Source organism: Varroa destructor, unplaced genomic scaffold, assembly GCF_002443255.2.
Source record: "Varroa destructor unplaced genomic scaffold, Vdes_3.0 BEIS01000004.1, whole genome shotgun sequence".
NCBI classification, from domain to species: Eukaryota; Metazoa; Arthropoda; class Arachnida; order Mesostigmata; family Varroidae; genus Varroa; species Varroa destructor.
In genome coordinates, this window is record NW_019211457.1 from 9,919,628 (window position 1) to 9,945,704 (window position 26,077).

Below are 26,077 nucleotides of genomic sequence, written 5' to 3' on the forward strand. Positions count from 1 at the left end.
TTTGCCTTCCGTTTGTTAGACGTTCATTGGAAATGCAGAACTTAACAGGGCTGTTGTCGTTGTCTCTTATCATGTCTTAATTAGGATTGGTCGAGTTTTACCATGATCGCGTGGTACAACTCGCTTGTACGGGCACGAACATGTCTGACACAAACCGGACAAATAAAGGCAGGCCGACGAGGCGAAATAGACGGAGCTAGCTGTGCTGCAATATTAGAGACGGCCATATGAATGACGGAGCATCCAATCCAACAGAAACGGAGGCGGAGGGGGCACAATCGGACACGTTCGTGCGAGAGACGGAGATCTTCTGTTCAAGCTAGCGGGGAGACTAAATCGAGGAGCAAGGAAGACGGCTGGTACTTCTGGCAACTTATAGTGAACCTCATATTACCGTGTGGTATGAATAGGACGAGATTAAGCGGAGCGATGCGTATTCGATTCGAAACCGTGGTACATTCACCACTGCCTTCATAGGAACTTTCCGACGCGATTTCTATTTAAGTGATGCTCGAAATGTTTAGGGTAAGTCAAAGTATAATTTCTATCGTTATTTTATAGCGATGGGAGTATTAGCAGGCATCCAGCGAAGTAAATATGCGTATTTGACGCATTAATAAAAGCCTAATTCTATCTTCGTTACGTCAGTTTTGCCTTTACAAATGTCGTTCCTTGTCGTTTTATAGCACACGGTGATTATTGATGTGGTTAAAGTTTAAGCACTTTATTTCCAGAAACTATTCTGTATATCATCAACAGAATGCACTGGAAACGATCAGGTATCTAAGTAGGTTAGATCCCAGTTCCAACTCTATTTTTTCCTTCATATATATTGTGAGCACGACTTCGCTTTTGGCATGACGCTATCCTAAATTATTATTTCAGTATCGTGATATCAGTTCAATACTTAGTTGCATTCTATCAACTTAACTATTAGTGGCAACCAGCTTCTAACGCTGGCTAATCAGAATGCTTTCTTAAATCAAAGAAACTACGTTTACAGCTGCCGATCTGAATCCATTTGAATAAAAAAAGGACCAGGGCCGGCTTTGTTAAATTTAGAAAATCACTATGCATACACTGGCCATGAGACTGGTCCAAATATTCAAAAATAAATGGGTCAGTAATTCGTGCAGAGTCGATTATAGCAGCATACTGTTGGTTACATAGTGGCTACTTCGATCCTCTAATGGGAAATATATTTACACTTATATGGTATTTGACAACAGTAAATTTACAGTCTTTCAGAATATATCTCTGCCTAGCTTAGTGAGGAAGACTAATGGCTGCTTCGGAACTGAAATTAACCTCCTGGAATGGCTTCTTCGTGACAGTTTTTCCACTAGTAAATTTGGACTCGAACCCACAGAAGCGACAACAAAATGGCAGAGTTAAGTTCCGTCGTTGAAAACTCCCAAAAGCAAGGCTGACTGTAAAAAAGACGAAGATACGAAAAATGCTGTCTTCAAAGATGCAAATACCCGTCACCTTCAGTGGCCTTTCTCCCAAAGTCTTCTTTTCCTCTGCTTTACTGTTGTTCCATTATGATTCAGGCTACTTTCTGTTTCTCTAACTCTAATCATATAATGATGCTGTCAGGATATATCGTGCGGAGGTTTTGCCCTTTTTCAACCTTCATGCGTTTTTCTAACCCGTACACGTTTTCAACCGACCGGCCGGTGGTCCTCGTGGTCCCTTCGTTTGAGTCCGCTTTTTCTTGTCTTTTCGCGAACTTGGCGCGTAAGTCCATTAGATGGACCGTATAGCAGTGCCAGGCTACGACGAAGGAGTGCGAGTTGAAAAGGAGCCGATCGCTAGCTACGTTGGTACCGCTCGTCCTACGTTAGCAGACCCCCTCTCAAGTCGCTTGGAGTGCGTAAGTCGACACGAAGCCTGAAGCCTCGATAAAGGCTGCCTGACTGCCGCTGCTCTGGCTCGGCGGACGCCATCAGCTCTCGACAGAATCGGCCACTTGGCCAACGGGCTCTACAGTGTCGAAGCTCAGGGAAGAGTCCTGGATTGCTGACGCTAGGTTAGCAGTGCCTGGCCGGCCGGTCCCTTGTTCGTTCGTTCGTTCACGGACGTTCCTGGTACTGTGCGTGGTGTAGAAAGAACAAGATGTATTGCTTTTTCTATATCTCCTTTTCACTCTGGCTGACGTGAGCTTACTTGGCCTGCCGTATCTATCATCCCCCACTGCCGCTGTCTCCGTCGAGGCAGGCCAAGCCAAAGCTAGCCAATTCGCACCCATTTCCCTTTGGCATCCCCCTGGCGGCCAGCACGAAAAAAACTAGCTGGCAGCGGCAACATCAGAAGGCTCCTATGGGCAAACGCTTCCCCATAAATGACGTTGGTTGGTTGTTGTGCGAAGTCGAATAACGGAATCTAGCCATTCGTAAAGCTTTTGCTAGCTGTCGCGGGGTCTGCAACGCGCACTTGTTAGAGTAGTGGACATCAGAGCTGGAAAGGGATAAGAAAGCGGGCGCTGATGGGGCTTTTGTGGGGGTTGAAGTTCAGAGCTGCCGCAGCCTTCTCAGACACCGCTGGTGCCGCGGTCCTGTGGCCTTCTTTATTGCGCTGCAGCTATAGTAGTTGTAACCCGTGGCAACATATAGCACTAAAAGGCAGGCTGGCCGGCTACCCATGCGGCATTGAACGAGTATACGTGTATGATGATGATGGTGGTAGAACGAAGAGCGAAGTGGCCTGTCTCTCGGCGTTTCGTCAGGACGCTCGAGACTTCTCCCCGCTCGTCCGCCCACCGTGCGATAGTGCGCGCTAAGAAGCCGCTCAGAAAAAGCTTCTTGTTGCCTTCTTCTCAATGGTTCGCCTGTCCTTGCTTATCGCCCCTTTCTCGTCCAGTCTCTTTAAGCGGCTTACTCAGACCGGATGCACTCGTTGAAGATGTGGAGGGGCCAGCGACTAACATCTAACGCAATTCAGTGGGGCAAACGGCAGGCAGATGCTTTCAACTGCTCTACCACGAATTACCATGGGAAAGCTACACTACCGGCGAAGTCGCTTTTTACACCCTGGGGCGCTACTTGAGTGAAATAGCGGACGGTAGAAGGCAACGAAAAACTGTTACAACACTCTATAACAATAACTTGTGTAAGTCGTGTATATAGACTTTATGGGCGGGAAATTAATCTTGGCGTCGATTCATCCTGTCAAATTGTTGTTTTACGCCGAGGGTTCGTGAAGGCTTACTTCCCATCAGTTTAAAAATGAAGAGATACACAGATAGAAAGCATCGAGGTAGTATGAGTGAATGCATGAATGAAAGACCAGGTGACTACGATGTCCTGGTAGAAAGGCACCATAGTAGGACACTTATTTTATCTCTTTTGCCTAGTCACTTTCGATCTGTACAGTGTTTTTCGCTATCTATATCGTTCTCCTGATCTTTTCTAGCTCGGATTTTTATTGCTGCATAAATAGTAGAATAATAATGATATGCAAAGCGTTATAAACTTTTCATTGGGCGAGGAACTTTTCAAGGGAGAAAAAGGACAGATTCATAGTTAAAGGGCAGGATGCACGCACATACAAAATAAACGAGACATGACGCCCAGCTATAAATTAGCCTTCGGTGGTTTATAATTATATATAGTATATATAGAGTGGTTCCGTTGTTTTCGTCAAATCGATACATCTTATCGTCCACAACAGCTGTTGGCGGAAAACTCGCATTTGAAACGCAGCTGTGTATTGTATTCTACCAACTGTATCTTTATGAACCGCTGATAACGTTCACGAAGATTATCATCGGTGAATTGGCATGTACATGCATACTCTGAATATCACCGATAGACTATCGACTTCTAGATACATATTACACGTAACAAATGTTTATGCGTACTTGCACAGTGTACAACTGGTCTGATAACTAAAATTGTTTGGACGGATACAAAAAAAAAAGAGATTCAAATGAGTCTCTTAAGCATTATATGCTACGAGCATATGGTTTTCAATCAGATCTCTTTTCTCGCTTCTGCCAGCTCTACACAACTCGTCAAAGGAAGAGACATTTAGACTGCTGACCGTTATATAGGCAGCGCATTAAAGCGTTTTAAAGTTCTGCATTAGAATTGGTACTATCATTGACCGCTAACATCGATAAAGTTGGGGAAGGTGTTGCTCAAGTAGGGCAAGATCGGGCAGCAAATTTTGTAAAGAAAAGGGGTAGTATGTTTTCCATGGTGGTCATACTGAGCACCCATCGAGATCAAGCCGATGATTGTCTGCAATAAGTATACTCCTATTAACACAAATCGAAAATATTTTAAAAAAAAAAAAAAAGGGTTGAGACGAGTAACGTCAAATATGACAAAAAACGATCTTGCCTAATTAACATAGTTTTGACCAAACCAATATGGCGCTGGCTGAATATTAGCAGGGTAATATCCAGTTGCTGGCGGTATTACTTTCTATAACAAATCACATCCATCATCTTTTTGAGTACCTGAGACTGTTTTTTGGCTCCAAACTTAAGTTATCTACTCAGCATTACCAGCCGATGCGCGAACGCGAACGGAGTCCTGTATTAATGCACCTGTTCTGATATTTTCCAATGATCAGTCATCCTGTCAGATGTTAGCAGTTGTTTAAGCTGATACTAATGTAACTCTCCCTATCAAGTCCTTCTATGCCTGTTTGAGAAGTCAGCCTAGATTGGGCGGAAAGCAATTGTGCTCTCCGTGCACGCACGTAGGCCCATTCGATCACTTAATCTACTTGTACAAAATGTCCCTAAAGCGCATACGAATAAAAATTATTATTACAACAAAAAAAAATAGGAGTTAGGCCTTCTACTTTGCTGGCTCGGTTATACCGCACTAAAGCCCTTCTCGGACGGACTAAACTCATTAGCTTCACATTTATGACAGCATAATAGAGATTTCAATTGTTTTGCCTAAAAACGTACGCGTCCGCTGTATCTAAAACAACGACGAAAGATGAAGCGGCTCGATATCTACACCGATCAACCGATCTACGATAAAACATTTGCAGCTGGTTATTATAAGTTTAGAAGCTGCTTCGTCTTAAATCGTCTAATATAAGCGAAATACGGTTTAGCCTTTTCCAGGCCATCGATCGATACACCTACTTTATACACCTACTAAATACACGAACGCCGCCGCAACCGACGGCAGCTAGATCAGTTTCACTGAAACAATTTCGGCTGATTTACTGCTTCATTGGAAGATAGTAAACTGCATTTCTAGATCGTAGATCGTACGGTACGGTCAGCTTGATTGCCTTACGTAATCATCCACGAAAGCGTGAATAACGTCGACTCTTTGTTTCAGGTCAAAAGGCTCTATAATTTGATTTAATTTAATGCAAAGCTTACGTTAATAATTGTCCCACCTGTTACACGAGCATATGTCGTCGTTCTCTTTATCTAACAAAATAGCACGTATGGAAGCATATTTTTTTGGGGGGCGGTCCTTTTATTCGTCGACTAACGGAGCTTTCAAGACACCAGACGGCCGTTTACGGCCGGTGAGCAAATATAGAGTAGAACCGCGTTTTGCACTTTACAAAAAAAAATTGCCAGTTTGCTCCTATTTTCGAAGCCCTGGAAAGACCTGTCGTTGGCATACGCATTCTACGACAGTCATATTAGCTTTTATTACAGCGTTCACTGTGTGCATATAACGTATTATATATGGTGGACTGAGGAAAACGGATCGCTTTTCTTCCATTTTTTAATAGATAAAAATATATCCGCGCACTATATGCGTTGTTTGGTGCCACTAACATGGAAAACTACAAACGCAAAACGGTTGATTTCAATAACATGTACTAAACTCAACTATGTTACCCGTTAGACGCATGTTGCACCGTGAGGCCTGCTTATAAGAAAATAAGTGGGCGTCACGGTGCAACGACAAAACTAGGATACTGAATTCTATACATATTTGATGAAATCTTGAAACCGTTCAAAGAAAATAGTTGGTTTACGGTTATGTCTGCAGCCAATATTTTGTGAATACTAAACTTCTAATCTAGGATTATCTTGAAGTAATGAGAGAAAAGAATTAAGTCTCTAACGTTTACTACACGCCAAACAAAAGGAGAGATGCATGTCTATATGAACTCATGATCCCTTCTGTATTCCTACCATATTAGTATGTATCTTTTGTTCTCACAGAAGCTCAGCATTAAATCATTGTTATTGCCTGCATATTTACTGGAATGACAACTCTTTTTTTTTTTTTGCAATTTGCATCTAACGACATGTACCATCCACTTTATTTTTGTTGTTAAGCCATGAATAGCTCATAAATGTAGATAAGCGTAAATAAGCAGGCATTTATTAAGGCAAAGCCATTGAAGACATATAACGCTCTCCTCTCTTTGTCCAGACGGTAGCGCCGCCTTTCGGATTCTTTTTAGCGCACCGATTTCGCACTGTATCCCGTAATCTTGGGCTCTACTTGTCCGCTTACCAAAACACATTGAAGGCTCTGAAAATCACCGTACGTGACGCACTTAGCACCGGAGAGCACAAGCTGCTACGGCTAAGTGTTTGTGAAACACGACTTCGTTTATTATCCGACGCGCTTGCCCAAAGAGGCCCAGGGTTTTCAAAGCCTCGCATGCGGGAACTAGCAGGTGCGGAGGTTTCGAAAGTCAGGAGTGTAGCTGAATCCGCAGAGGTATTCTCCTGGGCTAAAGAAGCTGCAATCGGGAGAAATACAGGACGGCGTCTGCGTCGAGAAACGCGGTCCAGCCGGAAAAGTGGGTGGGAAAGTGGTGCGATACATGTACGCACAGAAATATATGTTTATTCATGAAATCCGCTTAGGTATTTGTTGTTGTTGTTGTTTACGTCGTCGGCGGTCTAGCCTGTGCTAGTCGCTATCCTTCATTTGACGGCCTCAGGCTGCATTTGGTCACCTTCAGACAACTCGCCCTGAGGCCTCGATATTGTAACAGGCTATTCCCATTAGCAACTAGCATTTTCGTGCTCACTCGAGAGGGAGAGAGAGAGAGAGAGATGGAGAGAGATGACTCTAAGTGGGCGGCATACTTAGCGCCGCCCGCTTTCTAATAATTTAAGTTGGGCGCCAGTTTGTGGCGTACAGCAAATTCATTCAACGATCAACCAACCACCCGCCGCAATTACATAAATGCATCTGAATAGATATTTTGCGGGAACGGTGCTCGATCGAAGCAAATACCAGAAAAGTGCACGTGCTTCGTTGACGCACGTACAAGTAAACCCAGGTTCACGGCACGACGAATCTACAAGTTGTGTACCTGAATCAGATAAGGTAATGACTGCTAGACTAGCGAATAAGGAAGTAAGCTGAAATAATGGGAACGATAGCTAGGAATCGGAATTAGCTGGGGGCCATTAGAAAATCTACAATAATCACGAAGCCATATGAAAGGATAACTTCTTCAGTGTACATATGCCAGTTACTACGGGAACTGTTGTTCAACTCTGTACTATTTTTTAGGTAAGCTACAAAGGTAAGCTAAAATGACTGTTGTTACCGGTGGCTATCGGGATAATTAATGGGACAAACACTATAGTTGAAGTTAATGGAACATAAATCATTGTAAATATAGATGATTACGTTTAAGATTATATGTCAGGTACTGCAAGACTCGCTGGTTGTTCCTAATTATTGAATGCTTTTAATTATTACCTGCATGTCCAATGAACGCATTTAATTTACTTTGGTGTAACATCGATATAGAAGAACTTGACCATTTTTCTAAAGTTAAAGAAGTGTTAAACAAATAGTCATTTTTTAATTACCCTTTAAACTTTTAAACTCAATATTTCAATTGGTTTCTTTATCTGATAGATACAATTTACTTGGCAATAGACCGCATTAATGTATCCGTTGCCTCAACACAGTATCGATTCCATTTGCCTTTAGATGAAAAAACTACAATGATACACGAGTCAAATAGAGACCCCAGCTACTTTAAAAGCTACAATGGCTGCTGTAGTCGAAATATATATTCGCCCGTCTGTGTAAATGAGACATATCTGCCAGTGCCTATTCTGTAGGGTTTAACCGCTTTTTTCTCAGTACCGTAGTCTACTCCAACCTTTGCGTCGCATGACCCTTATGAATTCTATTTGAAGAAGCTTACGTTCACTCATAGTGGATCCAAGTACCAGATATCCCTCGAGATTTCAGGGAGTTTCCTCGCAACGTCCTCTTTTAGCCAATAATTCTAGATAGAATCATCACATCTGTTTCAGTAGAAAAGCTATGGGGAAAAAAAGCTATTGGAAAACACTACTAAGGATGCCTAATGGCAGCTAGCTATAGTCGCTCAATGGTAACTAAAACGCTTGCTTCAGCCACAAAGATGGCTGGCCGACGACGCTGTCTTCCGAAATAATACGCATAGAGTAATGTACAAATAAATAAGACAGTACACTGGTGTACATGTGGTCACAGTTCGCGCTCGGAAATTTGAACTTTGCAATTTTAGCACGCTCGGAAGTATTGCGCTCACGTATACGTATAAAATGCTTTAAGAGTACACGAATATTTTCACATATGGACATATTGTGGCCACTAGTCCTTGTCACGCGATGTGTTATTTCGTCAGGCACAAGCGCAGATTGAAACGCAGTTAAACTACAGCGCCATCGGAAGCAGCACCATCTTGCCTTTACATGAATGACCACCCCCTGGACTGTGTAGCTCTCAGGCGAACTCCGCTTTTCCCTCGAACCTCCCGTAGAAGCTCAGCTGTATAACGTGTGTCAAGAATCTTGGTAGCTATTTAGTTCGTTTGCGTTCGCCTATGGCCAATAATTGGATGACTTATACAGCTGTCAAAAGCGCTTACTAGGTTTATTTCAATGGTTAGACCAGCACGCGACCCATCGGCAGCACTCATCGCCAGCCCGTACACTCAATTAGCAGAGAGGCAAACAAACACATGCAGCTTTTGCATGGAGACGAAGCCGGAACAACAACGATCAGTTTGCACCGAAGGCTTTTTTTGAACGTAAACGTTGTCGAACGATTGGCTACGCGGTAAATCGTCACGGAAGTTCAATACGGTTTACGGCGTGATGCCCGTTAGGATGCAGGTCTTTTTTTCTAAGTAGGAAGTCAGGACCTGAATCGAGTATTGCGACTAGATAGGATCCTGCTAGACATCGGGTGCTTATCTAGGTCTAGGATTAATCTCATTCTAACTACTCATTTTCTTTTCAAGTGGATAACCGAACAGGTTTTATGTATTGAAAACCGTTTAAGGCCGTCACCCTTTCGAAGCCAAAGATTCTTGTTGGTGAATGTACACATATTTATTTAAACATTTTTTCGAATCCCGTTCATATAACGATCATTAACATGTTGTCAGAATCCAATTCACAGTATTTTCCATCCACACATCCTGAGCAAGGTCTAGACCGAGGCTGCAGCCTACTAAACCACATTCAGCCGGAATATAGTTGCAGATGTGAAGGGTCATATGCTACCTTCGGCACAGACAAATTCCGGGAACCGAGGTGTCCTTGAAAGTCTACGAGGTTCCGTCCAGAAAGCGCCCACCGGATGTCCTGCTTGCAGTTAATAAAAACCATTTAAATTCACTGGAGGCATTAATCGCTTAAGTAAGCGAATTGTCGTTAATAAGACCTGGAAGTTTTTATTGGCCAATTCTAAGTTAGAACATATGTTAAAAGCAGTAACCACGATAGACTTTCGTTCTTCCAACGTGGACAATTCGGATCAGTCTTTCAATACAAAACAGATCGTAACACAAACCGATGCCGATACACAGCCGATCGACACGCGGACGAAGAGCGCTAAACCTATATATTAATATAACATTAATATAGCGGCTGAAAATTAAGCAATCGCTTTCAAATGAATAGCCGCCTGTGCTTTCGTGTCGGTCGGAATATTATTTGATGGATAAAGTAAGCTTTTCCCGTTCCCATGTAGTTCATCTCGATCAAAGTTGGGAACGTACAAATAACTGGGTAAGCTTGTCAAACAGACAAGGCTTTAATTATTCATAATTAGACATTGATAATTTAAGGCGCTTGTATCAGACTGGCATCATACCCCGATAAGCCCATATCAGCCCACGCATCAATGAATGAGTAGGGCCCAGATAAAATTTTCTAGCCAACCATATTTCCTACGGATAAACTGCGAATTAACTAAGTTAGAGCTGCAGATGGCTACAGATGATCACGTTGGAACTATGTGACTCTATTTGCTGCCTCCAGACTCAGATTTTCGGTATTTTCTACAGCGAATCTAAAAGTTAAGTAGATTCTCTCCCATTACAATGTGTGAAAAATCTAACTGAATTTGGCTGATAGGAAATCGTTCCTACCTGATGCGCTGCCGTTCCTGGCGAATCACTTAGTCCCGCGAAACGCCTTGAGTTCATATGTAGCGTCCGGCATCGCCGCAAAGATGATCTTTTTGTCATCTCCCACTCCCTATTTCTTTCCATATTCATGGCTGTTGCCGGTACCCGACACAGAGTTATTATGTTGCATAATAACTTTGTAATCGGGTATTCCTCATGCGGTTTGCTAAATGAGGATCTCCTGCTCTAAGTTTAGACGCATAAGTTGACTAGATAAAACAATGTCTATTCATAAGTACGTTGTCACACGCGCATTGTACCGATCCAGCATAGTCGATCTCTGCTACGCCGCGAGTTGGGTCTGATGATGCTCCCTGGCCGAATAAAGAGTACTCTTATCAATCTACTGAAGACCATTCGTAATGATCGGGTCAAACCGATCTATGAAAAGTTAATTGCTCGACGATCGAATGGATCGAACATTAGACTAGTGGGCCTGATTGAACGTAAATGTCTCCCATTCGAGGCTTATCTTTCGTCCTCGCCTAGCTGCAGACGAATATTCGCGCTATCCTCGAAACAACCTCAAAAACGGTCTGCCAAGGTAGTTAATGTCGTTGGCCATTATCCATGCCCTCTTGACATCAATGGTCCAATACCATCGGTTGCCGTGATCGTTCAGTCGCATCTGTGTCGTGTCAAGTGCTGGTTTCGGAAGAAAATTACCTGCGGAAAAATCGATCAGCTGATGCGTCCGCACCGGCGAAGCTTTTTCTAATTATTTTGACACATTTCTAAGGCATTTTGTCAAATGTCCATCTGCCTCTTTTGAATCTTCTCTTATGGAACAAATCCTGTAAATCGCTAATTACTCTATCGATTTCCACGAAGAACAGCAGTTCAACGAAGCGTCAAACATTTTAACTGCAAAGGGAAGAAGAAGTCAAAAGGAAGAACCTTAGCAAGTTTAAGCGGCCTCGAATGTAATGAGAAATGTATCGACAAATGTAAAATAATAAGTATAAATGTATCAGAGAAATGTATAATATGTGATGAGGTCATGGCGTATAGGTTTGTCGATAAATCTCTCAATAAATAATAATTAATGTGTTGATGAATATATAATAAGGAAGAATGTATTGAGAAATATGTAATAATGAAAAAATATAGATTTACAATATTTAAATGCGTGTAGTTTGTTTTTAACTAAAGAAGGTAAAACTGTACGTATCGAGGTGGAAGGGGTAAGCTTTAGGGAAATTGCCACGCCAAATTAAAAAATCAGTTGGCTACTCTAGGGACCTTGACAAAGGGAAGTGAGCTGATGTTACGGAAAAACCAGACTGGGTAAACTTATGGCCCATCCCTGAAAGGGCTTGTGTCGCTTAAAGCAAGCAAACAATTATGAGGATAAAAGTTAGGAAGTTCATACGCATATAGAGGATATAACTTAGTACTGGTGCTGAGAGACTCGAGCTCGATGTAAGACAGCATCACACAAAATCCCAGGTGGTGTGAGCTTCAAAAAAGCTAAACCTGGTATGGCGTCATGTCTTGTCCATTAATTTGCAGAAGGCGATACGTAAAATTTACATACCTTAGCGGACAGCTGTATTCCTCGTATCCGTCCCATGGTCGTCATTTGATTTCCATTTAAAATACACTATTCACCAAAAAAAGAAACGGATGAGCCCAGAATGCCCGCCTCAGGTTTTCGAGAACCTCGTTCTCTTTCATTCATCTACCGTATTCTTAGCATGTGGAGTTGGCAATAAGTATAGAGACCTGATCTATGCTCAAGGTTTATAACAAGATAAAAAAAGTACTCCAAAACAGAAGTATCCTTTCAAGTTTCCGACGTTGTGTCAGCATAGTAGATTATTAACCCCCGGTCGCGCCAAAAAATGCTTGTGACCCAGATTTGCTCTTTCGTAAAAAGCATCGGTTTATTAGATGACCACTCACATGCTATTATAGAAGGAACGAGAGTTCTTCATTTAACTTTCACCTGCGATTTATCCTTCGATTCTGTTGGGTTTTTTTCTAGGTGTCTTTAAAAACACCTATAAACGGCAGCGATGATGTTCGGCTGATGTCAGGTGGATAAAGTTGTTATTTAGGAAATAAAATACTACGAATGAGAGTAAACCATGTAGTGAGTATTTTTGACAATGGTTAGAAAATTTCAGTGCATTTATCTCTAGATTTACGAAAATATCAATTATCAGTTATTTTGCTCCCTGTGAACCTATTGAACTGATATCTTCAAGTGATGATATCTTCATGTGTTATAGATCTCGTTAAATACATATGCTTCATGATCACTTGAGCAGGTGTTAATGTGGTTATTTACGCATATCGTCGAAGATCCGTTTGTTGGCCACGTCTGTTGTTAACTATTTCTATCTCCGTTTTTGCTTGACCTATTAATAATCTTCGTTGGATAGGCTTTCCTTGCACACACCGTCAAACTATTGTTGATGATCTACATGTTCGGTTCTCCGACATTATCTCTTAGAGATTGAGGTTAGAAGCTGGGCGAAGTAAATTGATCAAGGGGCTAACCTTGATTACGTTAATTTAGTTTCGGCCAGAGTTGCCGTTGGAGCACGGGTGAATCAGCAGACCGTTGATCAAATTGACTGGACGAAAACGCCTCTTCTCTGTCTATTTTCTAAAGAGAGGAGGACATGTTCGTGGTGACGTTTACACCGCCTTACTAATGGCCCCTCGGGTTGCAGAAGGAGCAAGCGTTCCCATGAAATAACCACAACTACATTAAACTCTCACTGGCCTTATTAGCATCGTAAGCTCGCTTCTGTTAATGACTCGGATCATATAGGATACCTCGGATATAGGTTTTAGATTCCTTTCGTAGGCAACGAGGACATCGTGTGAGGTCCAAGGAAAAATGAGCAGTCTTTGACCAACACAAATTTTAGCCTGTTCGAACTCCCAATAACGGGTCTACTCTACTATAGATTCTTTAAGTGTCATTAAATTTTGAGGGTGAACTCTACCTACTTATGTCAATAAACTAAGTTATGGGATTAACGAAGGACGACTTAGATATTTTGTTGCGTAACGACGCTGGAATCAATGTGGCCGCTTCTTTTTAGTCGAATATTTTTCATATTCTATTATTGAGCAATAGCAGTTAGGGTTTTTAGTTACAACTCTATTTCCGGTACAGAATGTCTGACTTTCCAGGGAGTGATCCGATTGACCATTTGGAAAAATTTGGACCAACTTGACACTTTTACCAGTTATTATCTATAGATAAAAAGTTATTTTTTGTGTGTGCGAAGATTGCACTTTCTAATAGCTGACAACACTTTAAACCATATCTTTGTATCAATGCATTTGCACTACGAGGACACAGTGAGGATGGCAGTCAATCATCCCAGTTTGAGATGTGTTCCCCGAACTAGTCTCGTTGAGATCTGCACGCAACGTAATAGCTATGCCGTTTGAAAGTGACAAGGGGCACTAGTACGGCGCAATTCGTCGAAGGGCCGTTCGATTAAGCTTATTCCAAAAGATCACACGCATACATATAGGAACTACACGTATTTGCTCTCACTTTGGGTCTGTAAGAATAATAATTACAGTAATGTTTTCCATTCTAATATATAGCTGTTATCTATACCATATATTAATCTAGTCAAATAGTTAGCCGGTAACATAACGCGCGTAATATTGGACTTCGAATGACAAACTTCTAGAAACGTTGTAGCTGCAAAGGAAAAATGGTGTTTATTACGAATGAGGGCACAGATGATGAGAAGGTAGAACTCATATGCAATATCTCCCGTAAAATACCTCTACCGATCAGTAATCGATAGCGTCAAATACGTCGCGGTTGATGTGATCGGCTATTAGTTGACCGTTTGTTACGCAGACAACGCCCAATGTTTTGACGTATTGGTCTCGTTTGATGTAGATGGCTATTCAGCACGAGCTTACGAACCGCGCAATTCTTAGGAATATTGGAAGGGAACACGCCTTGCCTCAAATCCAAGACGCTGCTTATGATTCAACCGACAAATGACAAAAAGCGTTGTTTGTCCTGACTTTTGCAAAATCCTTCACAGGATCTATTTGCTTTCCGCTGACAACCAGAGGATACGTGTTTGTAATTCGTAGCGTTACGGCGTACTGCATTGTTCGGTGTTACCGTGTCTATGTGCTGCTGTCCTATATGTTCACACTGAACTTCTCACTGTTTAAAGATAAATCATTGCACTATTGGTGTCAGTAGTTTTTTTTTTAGTGCATTATCGAAAAACGTTTCCCTTTGTAGATGTCACATTAAACCCACTTATTCTGGCAGTGTGGCAGCGAAAGCCCCCATTCACATCCATAGGCTCGATTCTTTCGGCGGCATATTTGTCCGACACGTATATCGTTGGTGCCTTTCGAATGCAGGACACGCATTTTCTGAGAATCACCATCTTCCGATGAAGCAGTAAGCATATGGTCCGAGTTACGAGTAGAACTTTGTAAATTTGGACTCTGCCTGTTCGAGGACTTTGTGTGCTGCGTCTACGCGGATGAGCAATATATTGTTGCATCGGACGGTGAAACGAACGACTTTTTGTACGCCTGAAGATATAAAGTCTAGCGTTTTTGTTACCTGTTATTTTCGTCATATTAGTGCCTTATTTCTAGTCTATCTTCCAAGTTGTGTCAACATTGCCCCTAACCGAGTACTATTGAATTGTGTATCTAATACAGCCTCTTCATTGCATGAAACTAGATATTCAGTATCCTTTAATAGACATTGCGATAGCATAGAATAATAATAATTGTGGTAATGTTTCGTTAGAGAATGCGCTGATGTTGTCGACACAGGTGCTTAGCCTATCAAGGGTTGACAAAGGTCAGATAATTGAGCAAAAACCTGCCAAGTAGGCCGCATATGCACATTTTCGGCGACTCATATGTTGCCGAAGCTTCTCCGGTAGAGCGTCTGCACCGCGATTGAATGTAGTTCATGTGTGAAATCAAGATGAACGATCTGGCCTGTTAAACTGCCCACAACACTCCCCTCAAGTTTCCAGTACTCTTTATATTTATTTGGAAAATATTGCCAATTGTAAATAGCCGCTACTATTGTTGATATTTTTAACGAGTTTTAGAAGCTGTCAAGAAGCAAAGGTCTCCACGGTTGGAACGCCTCAAAATCAGGCCTTATTTTCGGCATCTTTGGTTTTCTACAGTGCTGGCAACTGTAACTTGCTGCAACCGAAAGCCTATCAAATAGATAGATAAATTCTGAGTTGTCTCCTCATTAATTCGAATCTGGCGATTTTCTTTGTCTTTGTCTATATATTCGTCCCCTTAATCAGCTCTCCAGCAGAGATAACCTGGATTCAGCTTTTAAACTGCTTTTACTGTTACTACGAATTGCATTTAGAGCTATTAATCGGTCGTTAAATAGTTAGCACTCATCAGAAGTTTCATTGTTAGCTATGGCAACATTCGAAAACTTAGCGGTTCCCTCATACTTCTAAGCAGCTCGTCTACGAAACTTTTCTCTCTGCTTTGAGACATGAACCCAGCAGACTTTTACGTATTGACGCACGTTTAGTATTAGCGTTGTTACCCGAATAGCGTGTGTAACTTACATTGACATCTTGATATCTTCTGAGTGATAAGGCTAATAGAGTGCCTTTATTGAAGTCCTTCTGCCGGGACATTGTCTTACTCTGTCTTCGAGGGGAGGAAAAATGTAGTGAACTTGGCTCATTATTCAATAAGAGGGCTTGATACATGTCGCGTCTTTAGACATAGAATATTCACGCGCAACTTTTCAGCTTTTCGACTCCCAAAAAAAACACGTAAACGTTCGATGCTCACTCTACGTAAAACTTTATGCTGTTGGCTGTAATGATCTCAGCACTGTAAATATGACCACAAACATTAGTGACGGCCAACGCATTGTAGCAGTATGCAAAATCACATCTCTTTCGGTCATAGTTCCATAGAAATATTGACAGCTCCGACTCTAATTCTGTCATATGAGCCTACTAGCCAATGATACGCGATTGTACTGCCTGGTAACTAACAACACAATCAGTAATACACTTGTATTTGCAGCCCGAGGATGGCGATCAGTTTTGTTAATCTGAGAACAGTAGAACCTGTCTCATTAAGACGCACAGACAAAGCGACAAACACGCTCTTCGGGTATCACAAGAAGGTCCTCTGTACGTTCTTCTATCTCGCTGTGTTCTTCTTGTTAAAGTTCTTTTGAAAAACCACACGCATACACATATTCAGGGACCATTTAACAATGATTACGCAACACGTATGAATAATTTGTGTTGTTGGCGCCTTACTAAGGACTAGTAATGCGCAGTAGTAACACTTTTTTTTTCAACTGTTTCAACAAACACGAATATTTTTTATTTGTTAACTTGTCTATCATCCCTAGTTCAACTATAAGCACACCTTGACCGATCGCGCGCATGAAGCCTCTAATCTATGGTTAGAACTCATAGAAACTATTAGGAAGTTTGTTATTCGGTACCGTGGCAAATATCAGCTTGACTACGCTCCAATGTCTGGTTCGTGCTGGTGCGGCCATTGTAGCAGCAGCAGCAGCAATGGCTCGGGCAGTGTGGTGCTGCTGCTTACGTGGACGTTTTTCAGCCAACATCATACGTACCCGGATCGATCAGCATGCGAAAAAGCAGACTGTGGTGTACATGTTCTATTATCTAAACGTGCATTATGGTGGCACGATGAAGATGGTCGGTCAGTTATGTCGTGCGTATGTGCTTACCGCTTTTTGCACAACGCAGGCCTCCACATTTAATGTTTCCTTTAATGTTTTTACTGTACTCGTGTCTTTCGAACGTTCGTCAAGGTGCGGCCAGCGTAAACCATCGAATTTTTGTGAGTTTCGATTAAAATGGCCTTTCACACGGGCGACCTTTGTGCCGTTGCACTTTCCAATAAACGATCTCGTTTCGAAAAGCAATCTCGAAACAAATTAAAGGAATACGGCGATCTCTGGAAACACGTGAATGAACGCGGCCAACTTCAACATGACCTTAAGATTGTCCTTCAACAAATTCCTGCCAAAGATCGTCATGCATATTTCCTTTCAAACGATCAAGGCTGTAAACTTCTTTCAATCATATGTTTACAAGGAAGCATTAATGAGATTTGCTACGCAATAGACAACTTAAGACTCAACGAGCTACCGGCGGCGCAGATCTCCTCAGACGCGAATTTCATGTCTCCAATGTGCTCAGTTCTGAGAAAAGAAAGTCCTGAACCAAACGTACTCTGGTACCTTGCGGCTGTCGGACTTCCTGTGCCACCGAGAGCATTTTGCCTGTGGGCTATACTTCGTTGTGAAAAGACACGTCTGCTTCGTTTACTTGAACCACTTGTGAAATTTGGTCGAAATCAAATGCCGCCACCAATACAACTCATTCCGTTGCTAACCTCTGAGCATATCGAGGTTCTACGGAACTTTGTCAAATTTACCTTTGATGAAATATACCTAGCGGCACATTTAGTCAATTCGAGACCCTTAAGACTCGCAGAATTGAACTATGAGCTAACGACAAACGCCACAGAACGAAAGCGACTGGCAGACGCGCTAGAAATATGTGAAGTTTCACGCCACTTTCATACCAACATGCCAGTTGTAAAGCTCCAATATTTTCGGGAGTCCTTGCGATTCAGACAAGGCCCGGAAGTGAACGCTGAAGGACGCCTGGTCGTCGGATCGAGAAGACTGTTCGAATCGGTTGAGGATATCGACCGTTTAGAACAGCAGATATCTGAACACAATTACGTTGAGACTGCTTGGCAGATCATCCTAGTCGCTTCCAAACACCACTATCCACTAGAGGCACTAACTTCGTGGCTGTTTCAAGAAGAATACGTCAACGACTTAAATGAGCTGCTTTTGATAAAGTCGTTTATCCTCAATACAAACGCTTTCTTACCATCGACTGATGCTGCAACACGCCACAGGGAGATGATAGCGTTTCTGTCAAGCTTCTACCAGTATTGCATTTCGATCTTATGGGAAATCCAACATCCACCGGTAACTCTTTTGCCCCTGTTATACGACTGTTTCCAAGAGGCCGTTGAAGATGGAGTGCTAAGAGAAGAAGTTCGCGAGGGTTTAGAGCGAGCGATTTTCCGAATGACCGTTACCGAGTTGGATGCACAGGTTAACAAGATTATTGAGCGACGTAATGAAAGTTTACGTATTATCGCTGTCATGTATGATTCCGATTTTTCAAATGAATCAATTGAATCAATCATCCTGTCACTGGTAAGGTTCAACGCCAGCCTGATGGCTCCGCCTGGCCAGCGAGTCAGCACGCTATATTTTCTATTGAAGGACAATCATAAGGTGTCAGAAGAGCTTAGACAAGAGCTGGTAGCACGAATTTGCTGTAGAATGGACCTAAATAAAGAGCAGCGAGCTCTGCTCAACATGGACGTCCCCGGTTCCAAGGTGCCTCCTCTACGTTGTTTCGCATCTATGAAATGTCGTGGCCTACCACGAGGCGTGCTTGAACGCAGTATCCCCACAAGTTTAGTGTCCTTTATTCACAGTCATCCTTGGAGAATGTTTGAAGACAGCCAGGATTCCGAGTACGAATCGGACTAGGACGTATTTGAATTTGCTCAGTTATCTAAAAATGATGGCAAACCCTACATACATTTATCCCAGTCGAGGGGGCTACGATTTCGGGCTCGCTGGACTATACTCGAACGCCATTCCTCAATAGTATCGTATACTCAGGTACAAAAGGCATGCGCTAATAGCTTAGAAATGAGACGAGGCACATTATATTTACTTCAACACATTTACTTAAAAGCAAGGCGGTGGCCAAACAGTTTTGCTGAAGTCACGTGTTCGGTCATGCTATGGGCATTTGATTTAAAAAAACCCATTCGGTTGCAAATGATGCTATAAAATTCGTGTGGATTTTGAGTTTTTGGGCCAAGAGATTATTATAGGACCAGTAAATTTTTCACTACTAGTCAGGTTCCAATTGATTTTTTCTACGACAATAGATTTATTTAACGAAACAGCGAAGTCATATTACGTCGAAACCAAGTGTAGCAAAATTATCTTGTAGAATCTACCGAATACGCGCATAGGATTACTTCACGATGTGTTTTTGCATCGTTGCAGTAGATAGTCATTGTCTGCCGAAAGGAGTGGACGTCTTGCGTATTGTTAAATCAATCGACAAAGAGCCACGAAAGGATATGTTCCTATAGAAAAGGAAATATACACGATTCTTAGTGTTTTTTTTTTATTATTAGTAAAATACTTTCGAAAATGTAATTTTCCTACAACACCTGTCAGTTTAGAAGAGAAGTAGAATCAAATAGTAAAGCTGAAAAACAAAGGTTTTAATATTTATATTGAGTGACTTTATTCTGTTTGCGAAATTCTACTGAGTGTGCAGCTGGAAACTCGCCTCTGTGGAGTAATGTCCATATTTATTTTAGGAGATTGATTATTTAGTCCGGTTAGAAATCCGTCGCCGTGCCCCCCGACACCCTCTGCCCCCCGAACAGTCTCTTCTCACCCTCCTCACTTCACCGAACTCTTTACACGCACCATCAATCCGCTAATCGGTTTTAAACTTGCTAAACCGTGACTTGACAGGATAGGAACATGTGGAAGGGCATGTCTGTAATTTCGAGATCGAGGACAACTTTCAATCATCAACCACATGCGAAGGTATTGAACGCCTAAGCCCAATAGATCGTATTATCTATGTAGTATGATCTATAGAAAAAGATTGTACTAAATTATGGTTATCGATGGGTTAGACCTTGACAGTGACCTCGGAAGGAACAAATCCTACCACGGCTGATGGCCATGCAAATCGTTCAATTGAAAAGTATTATTTTTTTACTATTATTAAGTTAAACCATAAATTGTACTAAGTGCTCTTTCGTCCGGATGCTCCCGCTGGTCATCTGTATCAGTCCGTATTTTAGAGAGAAACACAAGATGTAATCAAAATGGGAACAGAACAAAAGGCGTTCTGGTGAAGAAGGTTAATTTTGAGTAGCTGGTTTACTTCGTGTATCGTTTTAAACCCTGTCCGCAAAAGCTAAGTTGAGCGTTCTGCTATTTCTAAATGAATATACTATAAAAACTCCCCGTCCTACACGATTATTCGACTATTTTAGATCATTAGGAAGAGCTACATTGGTTAGCCTCCGGTAAACTGGGTTACAAGTTAGTTTACCTATTTTATGCGCTAACGACACAAAAAAAGCTTGTAGATAATATGGCGTTTTGTTAGCTGAGAAAAATAAATGGGTAAGCGAGGCAAATTCTTACCAATAGGATTTGCAGGATTTGTTTATAGTCAATCAATCCTGAAAGGAGGGTTCGACCAGTTTTCATAAACAAAGTTCACTTAGGACATCTTTTCTACTGGACTGACCTAATAACTGCTTTTGTGATGGTGAGTAAAGCAAGTACAAGCAGCACGCTCTCGTAGGACTGCGGCAACGCCAGTGGCCATGTTTCCCTAGTACAGGAAATCTGGTTACAATGTTAACTCCTATCTAAGCAAGCGCGGTAGAGCTGAGGAATCGACCTAGAATTACAGCAATCAACGCCTGTTTCCGAAGTCTAAATAAAGCAAGAATTTCTCTATTTAATCGTAACGGATCCTCAATATTTGCTTTCTCTACTCAGTCCAGCAGACTACAATCTTACGTAAGTAAGGATTTTCCTTTTTTTCCTATGATTGAACAAATTGCGGCCTACACAGTTCCTAGACCAGCTAGCGGTGGCAATGGAGTTTTGATTTGCGGAGCTTTCGCGTGACAGGTAGACATTCATCGAGGCATAGCAGCGGCTATATTCTGGTTCATAACGTACACGTCACAACAAAACTCCGGGGCTTTTATTACCCGTTTCTCAATTCTGTAACTATCTTGCTTAGATCAGGATCTTCGATTATGTTGGTCATTATATTCCGCTCAGTCATGTAAACGTGCGTGTATTGTTCGATGGTATCCAAAGCGCGCTTTAAATTTGTTTCTTCTCTTGCAAGTCTGGTAGTAATAGTGTTTATTTTTATTGCGAAAAATATCATATGACTGTGTTTATCAAAAAAAAACACGAATAATAACGATGAGAAACACTATGACCATTATTATACACAAGATTGTATTTATATTTAGGTGTACAGTCAGTCGTGTTCCTAGTGGATGTTGTCTATCTCGATTAGACATAGCGGATACGTTTGATGCGGTGACGACCACAGAGTCAGAATCAGCTGCTAGGCACAATGCTAAATGTAGCAGCATTGTTTAGTAATTTTTAGCTAAGCTAAAAAATAATAATAATAATACTGATAATAACTAGGGTTTAATTGCAAAACCCGGATCAATGCGCTAGCTATACAGAGGGCTCATCATTCTTATCAGATAAAAGTAGAGTAATTAAGACGTGAGCGTAAAAGCCGCTTTGTTACGCTAAAGCTGCAGTGGACGTCCACGGGTAATTTCTAATGTTTTATTTACTCTTCCTTGTGTATATAAACTGCCGATCGGCAGGTAATGGTTCGCATTAAAGTAACTTCCTGCTGCAACGGTAGACAACGAGGCCGTTTATAATTCTAATCTGTGCAGAGGAGCACAAAACGCAGGTCACTTGGAGCATGTCAATTAGCGCCATACAGTGGTCCACCCGTGTCTCTCGATTGCAATAGAACAACTTTGACCAAGTTAGCAAATCTTCACTCCACATTATTCTAAATACAATATCCAATTTGTACACGAGTCACGATAAACTATTTTGAACCTTTGATATTTCCACTGACATATTCCCACCTGGAAAAATTTCACTATGTACGCTAGACAATTTAGCCGTACAAGCACATAATTTACGCGTAGTACTTGCCTGAGAAATATAAGAAAAATTGTTGGCTATTGTTGGCCATACAGGTGACGCTATCTCCCCCTGAACGGGCATTGGAAGCTGTACAAGTCTACTGAACAGACTAAGGGGTAATTATTTAAACTCAATAAAACAACAACACTAGATATTGCTGACTGATAAAATTAGCTCTACTCCACAAAATATGTTTTGATAGATTTTGCCCCGACTGGACGTTCAGAATTAAAAATGCCGTTAGACCCACGTATATCTATCCAACTTCGAACGGAGGGAGCGCGCCACTGTTTATTTGCATTATAATCTGCTCCAAAAACTGGCCTGTGACGGTCTATGTCTTGGATACCAAATAGTGCTCGTACACGAAACGTTCCCGAGAAGGAATAAGCCATCGTTGATCAAATGCAGAACTAGTAGAGTGTCGTTGTAGAGATCAGGAGAACCGATGTCCTTTTGTATCTTCTGACAGTTTCTTCTCTACTACGGTTTAACCCTTAGGACCCACGCGCTTTTGACCATTACGTCGAGACTAGTTAAGAGGAATGTACAATACGTACGTAAGTTAAAGGCACCGTGAACGGTGTAATCATCTTGATGACCTTAAAATGTACATACGACCCACCCCTCAAGTCGAATCCCGCAAAGCGTAACAGTGATTATCGTAACCCCGTAACATATAGTTAGCAGTCTTTGGGCCAACCTGTTTACTCGCTGGACAAAAACAAGCTTTCAAAAGCGAATAATTTCATACTAATTATGTTATAACCCGCAGGCTAAGTCGATGTACAATCACCCATATCGAGCAGCATGTACATTATTGGCACACAGTTCTTGGCCACAAGCAATCTGCCTGGAGCTAACTGTGTGTTTGATCCGGCGATCTTCGTACCCTAATCGGCTCGGACGCTAAAACAGAATAAGCAAGTAGTTCCCTTTTTCCTGATTGATCAACTGTACAGCAATTTTCTCAGGACTCAAACTGATCACGGCTTGAGAATCGGTCAATAACAGGTTGTTTCGCCTCATCATGAGGCCAAAGAACCTGGTTTATTTTTGTCATGGCAACGCGACATTGTTAGATAAAAACATAGAACAAGTTATTATAGTTTGAAGTACGTTCGCCTGTGTTTCGAGTATCCAAATTAAATAACCGGAGCTATTAGAATTGATCGTTACGGCACTAGTAACGATGAACATTGAATTCATGTCTCACGGTCAAAGAAACTAACTGACGCTACCACTTTACGTTGGTAGCAGTAATGGTCCGGCGCAACCCGGGCTTCACTTTCTATTAAATCTCTGTTAATTGTATGGTAATCCAAACTTAATCGACAGCCTCAAGTTACTGGAGCGTACGGCTATGAGCTTTTCACTGAGATCGTAGCGTTCTGTTGTTTCATCAATAGACATTGAAATGCGTTTTGAAGAATTTGGTAATTTTGTCATATTTTATTACTCTGATCGGAAGATCTTCTAGATGATTAATTCATCAACTATTAATTAACCAATTGTCTTCAATTAATTTACAAAGAGAACAAATACATTGTTACAGTGTGCTTAATTTTGCCTCATTATCATATATGTCGCATAGCATTTGTTGACCCTTTGCAATAAATAGTTATGCACGGTATCCGTGTCCACCCTCGACGGCTCCCAACAGCCTTCTTTTATCGGTTTTTCATTTTTGCTTCAATAAACCTGTGCCAACAACTAAATATTAATAAGATATTATTCTTCTTTCTTACTAATACAGTAAAAAATATTTCTAGTAAAGCGATACAATTACGAAAAAAAAAAAAAATGATAATCCCTACAGTCATATAGAAATATGACTCAATTGGAGTCAACTCTCTCAAAGCCAATATATAGAGCCATCATATTGCGAGCTTATATGTAATCACGACGCTCTCAGTCTTATATATGGCAACATATATACAAAATTTGTCAATGGAAGAAAAAATTAAATTAATCAGTTTGGCTCGACTTTGTGTCGTGTACTGTTTGTTAATCAGCTTGCCGTATCGTTTACTTAAAAGGCCTGAGCGATTAGGTAAATGTTTGTTTAATATTAAATAGAGTAAGAAACATTTGACATTTGAGCATTTTAGAACCTACTACATATTATTTATTTACCTTTATCTATCTGATGGTAAGTTGTGCTTCTGACCATTGCAACACGTGTTGCCTATAATTTCTACAGTTATTTGTGTTCGATACATACAGTGACCTTCACACAGGATACGCTCCCCATTTTTCGTACAAAAGATATCCGAAAGTTGTTCTTTCGACCATTAACTTCAATCTAACTTGACTTCTAGCAATTGTATAAGATAAAGTTCGTACGAATAAAATAGCTAGTGGTTAAAAGCTAAAGCCCAAAACTTGAATCTGATTTTGGAAAATGTTTATACCGACCTCTCCTGTTACCAACGAAGTTGGGGACTATCTAACCGGGAATGCAAATGGGTTCAGTAAAAAATATATCGATGCGAGCTCAATTAGTTCATTTGTATTTCTTTTAGGATATAGCAAGTATCTATCTAATGATTGTGATATTTTGTTTTTAGTCTTACACGCATACATTTTTTCTCCAAATGAATGGATGTCTAGTTGAAGAAAGGTACCATTGAAAATGAAACCATAACGCTATTCTAGATGTAAAGGGCTTTGGCATCACTCCGATAACGTTTCAAGTTATTAACTTCTTTATGACTACACAAGAGATTAGCCTTCATGTTCACTACGAAATTCATTTAGTTACGCTAGGAGCGACCCACTCTTTTGGGCCGTACTTTTGGCTACAGGATCATTCACACTGGACCCGTTGGCTTGTTGAAATTGATTGAAGTCAATGAAATATTGCTAAGCGTATATATATGACATTTCTGATAGCCACTTTACCGATCCTGTCGAAATTTACCCGAAAGCCATCAGCGAATTTACCTATTTGATATAAACAGAGTAAGATACCGAGAGCTGAACAGACGATATAACTAATCGTAGAGGAGACAGTATCATAAAGCGAGTGAAGCTCTACTGAAGGAGATCATTTGATAGATGTATTTAATTGAAGTTATTTCAACTAAGTCACTCGGTAGTGAATGAGCCAATGAAATGCGGTGATACGAGGCTTTCCGTACGCCAGCCCATATAGCAATTGTGACGTTGCGGGTTGTACAAGTACTCAGTATAAACTTAGCTTCTGTTGTTAGCCCATGGGAAAAGGTGAGTATACATGGCTGGAGGAAAAAATGATCTAACCCAAGAAACGCTGAAATCCAGCAGATGACAAAAGAATAGCATTATAGCAGTCAAATCATGCTACTTTTTATTTATTTATTTTTTTTTAGGTGTCAACTAGACATTTACGCAGAACCAGAACTAATTTATTTCGAGTTATCATTATTATTGACATACTGATTACGAAGGCTGCGCACGGATTGGGTGAGCATTGTATGAAACGGGGCTGTCACCTGAGCAGACTACGTGGATTGAAAAATACATAGAAAAACAAAAGCTTCGATTTTTCCTAGTGTTTAACCTATTATTTCAGTATTTTGATACCTACAGCTGACGTGGATTTTTCGTTTATTATCACGTCACGTCTCTAATCACTATGACCAATGGCTATTGTTTATATTTGGCATAATCATTCATTTACAGGAAATGTTTTTATTCGGCCTACTACGCGTGCCAAATTGCGCCGGTAAAGAATAACGCAACTATTCATCGTTAGCTTCCAGGTTAGGTTAGGTTAGGTTAGGGGAACGTTTACGTAAGCGACATTATTTTCAACGATTTTTCTCGTCAAATTATCTTGTTATTATTTCTTTTATT

General features: G+C 41.2%; 1 protein-coding gene across 7 annotated transcripts in view; it reads right to left on the reverse strand.

Annotated features, from left to right (window-relative positions):
* Nucleotides 1-17,024, reverse strand: part of LOC111250147 (uncharacterized) — a 135,929-nt gene extending 118,905 nt beyond the window's left edge. The window contains exons 1-4 of one of the 7 annotated variants that reach the window (XR_015326197.1): nucleotides 15,954-16,983; nucleotides 14,645-14,928; nucleotides 10,345-11,049; nucleotides 9,277-9,556 (exon numbers count right to left, since the gene is read on the reverse strand). The gene's annotated coding sequence lies outside the window, so the exon portion shown is untranslated. Of the gene's footprint in view, nucleotides 1-9,276; nucleotides 9,557-10,344; nucleotides 11,248-14,644; nucleotides 14,929-15,953 lie in introns of those variants that run through there. The other 6 variants (XR_015326200.1, XR_015326196.1, XR_015326201.1 and 3 more) reach the window with 6 other exon arrangements.
* Between the last annotated feature and the right edge of the window lie 9,053 nt (nucleotides 17,025-26,077).